This window comes from Theropithecus gelada, chromosome 8 (assembly GCF_003255815.1).
Source record: "Theropithecus gelada isolate Dixy chromosome 8, Tgel_1.0, whole genome shotgun sequence".
Taxonomy (NCBI): Eukaryota; Metazoa; Chordata; class Mammalia; order Primates; family Cercopithecidae; genus Theropithecus; species Theropithecus gelada.
The window spans coordinates 61,999,532-62,005,183 of NC_037676.1; positions in this window are offsets into that span (position 1 = coordinate 61,999,532).

Here is a 5,652-nt window from a genome sequence, read left to right on the forward strand (position 1 = left end):
TAATAAAATAAATTGCTGTAAGTATAAATTGGCAGATATTAAAAAATACACAGTGTTTCTAATAATGCCATTTCTCAGTATAAGGTTTGCCCTAAGGAAATACGTTCATATGTACGCATATAAGAATGTTCATCATGGCATTGCTTATACTAAAAGCAGGGAGAGAGAGAAAGTGAGGGAGAGGAGAGAGAAAAACCCTTAGTGCCCACTAATTGAGTAGTAGATAAATGCATTTTTGTTAAATATAACTAAATATATCATAGACTGCATATTATATAAAATTACCAGTAGTTCTTAAGGGAGATTCATGGGTACTAACTTTCTTTGGATAGCTCTCCATGTGCTTACACTGGAGGGATAAATCTGTATGTACTGACATGATTAGGTCTCCAAGATAAAGTGTAAAAAGTATTGAAGGAAACATTCCATCATTTAAGGTAAAAATGCATATAAAATAATAATTAAAATACACAGTAAAATATTTATCTTTGTATGCAAATATTTTATGTAAATTAACAGAAAAAATGGCTGGATGAATGATCACAAAAAAATTGAGACAGTAATACTTCAGGGAGTCAGGAGGGAATCAGCATTTGGAAGGAGTTATCAACGGAGTGAATAATGGACATCTATTATTGTTACTCCCCTGCATGTATTACGCCTTTTAAAGGTACGTGAATTCGCTTTTGGAGAAAATTCTCCATCTGTCAACCAATATGCTTGGGTGAAACTGAACACCCCTGATCCAAGATTGAAACATGTAAACAAGACCAAAAGCAATCAGTGTTTTCTAGTTTCATGGAAACAGTGATTGGCTCAAGACCATAAATCAAAACAAATGAAACTCAATTCTGGAAACTTTAAAAGCTATTGTAAAATATCAAAGTGAAAGGAGGAAAGCTAAAGCCATTGCAGTAACCTTACAACCTTAAAAAGAGAGCCTGAGGGGAAAAACAAAACAAAAAAAATAACACTGTGGAAGTTCCAAGGTGTACACAAAGAAGGTATTTGGATCTGGCCGCCACTGCCACCTCTGGGTACAGATCCATAAATCCCCACACTTGCTTAAGATTTTTTTCAGTTGAGGTCCCTTGGCTTACTTTTTTGTTATAATTTTCACCAGAAAAATATATTTGTGTACTTATGAAAACAAATAAAGGGAAACTCATGATTAGATTAAGGGATTTCTTTTTAAAATAATTTTTAAATTGACAAGAATAACATATATTTATGGTGTACGACATGATGGTTTGAAATATATATACATTGTGGAATGGCTCAATAGAGCGAATTAACTTATGCATTATCTCACATTCTTATTTTTTGTAGTGAGAACACTAAAAATCTACACTTAGCGACTTTCAAGCATATAATCTATTGCTATAACTATACTTGCCATGCTGTATACTCGGCATGCTGTAGGACTTCTGAGGTCCACTCATTCTTCTGAGTGTAAGGTTTTTATTACAGTTGAAGTTTTATTAAAGTAATAGAGTGTGAATCATAAGAAAATACTTTTAAAGATATAACACATCCTTGTTAGCATTATCTGTATATAAATCGTAAACACATATAATTAGAAGGTAAAAATTGTAGGTGGAGACAAACAAAATCTTTAGTCTGATTAAACAACAGAAACGTTGCCATCAATTTCCAAACTCCTTCTCCCCTAATTATTGTTAACAGAAAATGTGGGTCTTTCATTTAAAATGTAACTCTCTAAAATGACCTGAGCAGTGTGAAATTTATAGGTAAGAGACAAACGTACTTCTTGTAACTGCTGTGCCTATCTGAAAAGAGAACTGCATCTTGAATAGAGACTTTAAAATAAACCCTCTTTTGTCTTCTTCCTTTTTCGCCTTGTACTTCACTTTCTGGTCTCTTTTCTACACCTCTTGGAGGAGTTCAAGCACAGCAATCCATTCACTTCCTCTTTGTGTGCCTCTGCTCTCCTTCCAGCCAGCTATGTTCCTTCCCTAGCACATTTCGAGGACGGCGCCTCACCATGATAGCCCACCTTCATTGCTCCAGCTCAATTGTGGAGGGGCGGACTCCACAGTTATCTCACGTGTGCTAACGGCCAGTAGGCAATTGCTGGTGGTGATGACTTTCAGTTTCTAGATACCAATCTGACTTAATGAGTTACTTAAAAATATGTAGTCTATATCCTCTTTGTGCATTATTTCCATGGCTACTCAGTCCCTCAATTATTTTCTAAAATGATGTTACTGCTTACAATGCCAGATTTGTATAATCTAAACAAACAGGTGGTCTGTCTGCCGCATGCTGGCAAGCCAGATTGTTAATTGTAAATTAAGCTCAAAGAAATTCCTGGTTTGGGGCATAGCATCAATTTACTTAGCAAAGGAGTAAATTTGTAATCTAAAGCCTTCTTGAAAAACAGTGTCATTAGTAACTTGAATTGTAGGTTTAAAAAGGCCAGGCACCATGGCTCATGTCTACAGTCCCAACACTTTGGGAGTCCAATGCAGGAGGATTGCTTGAGGGCAAGAATTATCAGCCTGGGTAACATATCAAGATCCCATCTCTACAAAAAAAAAATAATAAATTTTTTTAAAAAAAGGTTTTTTAAATTAGCCAAGTGTGGTGGTGTGCACCTGTAATTCCAGCTTCTCAGGTTGCTAAAGCGAGGGGACTGCTTGAGCCTAGAACTTCGAGGCTGGCAGTGAGCTATAATCATGCCACTGCACTGTAGCCTGCGCAACAGACCAAGACTGTTTTTGTTGTTGTTGCTGTTGTTGTTTAAAGGCAAAACAAGTTAAAATGATATGTGCTAGTGCATACGTTTTTTTCTTGGACTTCAGAGACATAATGCAGACCTGACAGATACAGCACCACTCCATCAGTCAATGCAAGGCTCCTCCATGGTTTCATTGCATTTCATTATTGTTCTAAACTTGTTTTCTATTATATATATTTTTATTATCCAACTCTAATTACTTTAATGTATTACTTTAAAATGCATGCCTCCTTCAAACAGTAAGCTCTATTTTATGAGTATTTTCTTATTTTAAATTGATATAGTGCTTTGATCTTGTACTGATACTTACTCTTCATTCCTAGCCATGTTGTTATATGATTCCTACCTTTTTGCAGCATAGAATTCCACTGAATACTATCGCTACATTTTACTTATCCATTCCCTCAGTAATAAATCTAATGAAGCCTTCTTTGCTATTGCAAGTCATGTGCAACAAACGTTCTCATATATATCTATTTGTAATACTGTATAAGTTATTTAATTCCACAAATATGTACTAAGCACCAAATAAGCACTGTAAACTGTTCTAGGTATATAGGATGCATCAGTGAGCAAAAGAAACAAAAATCCCTGGCCTCAAATGAGTTATATTCCAGAGGATTTTCTCTAGAGAATAGATCTGTGAATGGGACTTCTGGACTTCATGACAGAAACATTCCTAATTTCACTAAACATTTTCAGAATCTTAATAGCTGTACCAAGTTAAACAGCCATCAGTAGTATGTGAGGATCTTTGTTCTCCTGCCCCATACTTTCTTGACTCAGGAAATTATACAACTCTCTAATATCTGGCAACACGATATAAATAAAATGACATAATTTCTCCAATCACTAGAAAGTTTAGTGTTTCAACACATCTCTAAGTTATGTCGTTCTACACTGTGTAAACTGCCCTTTCATAATTGTTTCCAATTTTTCTGCTCTTCTTTTTATTTTAAAGCATTTAAAATTATTTTTAGCAGAAAAGAAATATTGGAAATACAAAAAACTAGAAAAGTACAAAAGAATAAACCCAAAATAAGAAGGTAGAGTATAGACAATGATAAATAATTGCCATTTATTTCTTAATGAAATAGAAAAAAAATTAGCACAGTAAAGCTATAAAGATACAATGTTTTTTAAAAAAATCGGTTTACTGGAGAAAAAAGCACATAAAATAGACAAAACTTTGGCAAGGCGTAACAAAAAGATGGAAGCTGCATACACAGTACAAAAGCAGATAAACAATATAAATGATCCTATTCAGGACAAAATTAAAATGATGATTTAAAACAAAAACAAACAAATCAGTCCCACAGGTCTTCAGAGGTACATTCTAGGAAATTTTTAGTGATGAGATATACAAGTTACATAAAATATTTTAAAACAGGAAAGTTGGACATATCATGTAATGAGGCTTAAAATTATTTATTTCAAAACAAGGACATACAGGCTACAAAAAAACTAGTTAATTCCACTGTTTGCCTGTGTAAAGGATTAACCATTACGGGAACTACATTTCCTATAAAACTACAAAACCAGCCATTGTTTTTGACAGAGCAAGACTGTGATCCTCAAGGAAAGGGAAAAGTAATGTAGCAAGCATATTTCCAGACTTACTTCCCAAACCAGTTTCCAGTCTGCAGCATAAAGAACAGGAACCCAAATAAAGCCTACCAATCTCAATCTCTGCCTGAATAGACACTGGATTTCAGGCAGGACAAAGAGCTATGGGACGGGGTAATTGAAAGGAAGGGTATGAACAGAGAAATTGTTCTGCAGATCTGCAGCGAGTCTCTATAAGACTTTGGCTAAGTAACGTTCGGTGTATACAAAATATCTACGATAGCACCACCAGACAGCAATTTCCTAGGTCTTATACAAGAATATTAATAGTTCGTGCTGCTACCAGTCACAGTGGAGAAACCTCATACGTATGGGGAATTAGAATTCTTAGAAGGGTCTTGTCTCAATAGTAGGACTGATTAGTCTAGGAAAAAAGGCTGAAAAGCATTACCAGAACATAAAAGAAAACCTTGAATGAATCAACAGATCTCAGGTGACATAAGTGCTTGCCAGAATAAAGCCCTACATTCTTTCAAGAAATACAGAAATGTCCAACATGAACAACATAATCTAGAACACAATAAAACATTACCATGTATGCAAGGAAGCAGGATAATATGATCCATAACTGAAATAAAAATAAATTAATAAAAAACTCAGAAATAAAATAAATTATAAAAGTAACAGAAAAGAATATTGACACCATTATTAGAAATATGTTCCACGTGACAAGAATATAAAGGAAATTACAAACATGATGAGAAAAGATAATATTTTAAAAAGACAAAAATAGAACTCCTAAAGAAAAAAATCCAAAATTAGACACTGGAGTGTATTGGACAATACAAAAGGAAAAACAAGTGAATTAGAAGACAAATAAAATCCATAAAAATTAAGCACAAAGTGAAACGAAAATCATCAGTTACCTGTGGGAAATATTAAGCAGTCAAATATGGTGTAAGTAGAGACCTACAATGAGAAGAGTAATGGGAAAAAAATTCAAGAAATAGTGGCTGAAAATTTTCCAGATTTGATGAAAACTATAAACCCACAGATCTAAGAAGCTCAGCAAATGAAAGCAGAATAAACATCATACCAAAGCACCTCCAATTGTGCTAACATAAAAAAACTTTAAAAAGTAGCCAGAATAAAAGGATGCCTGATGCACAGAGAAATAAAGTTAAGAATGGTAGTTGACTTCTCATCAGAAATGAGGCAAAGTAAACAAAATGCAACTTTAGAGTAAGTACTATGAACAAAACATTGTCAACCTAGAATTCTATGTCTAAATAAATAACATTTCTAAAATGAAAGCAAACTGCCTT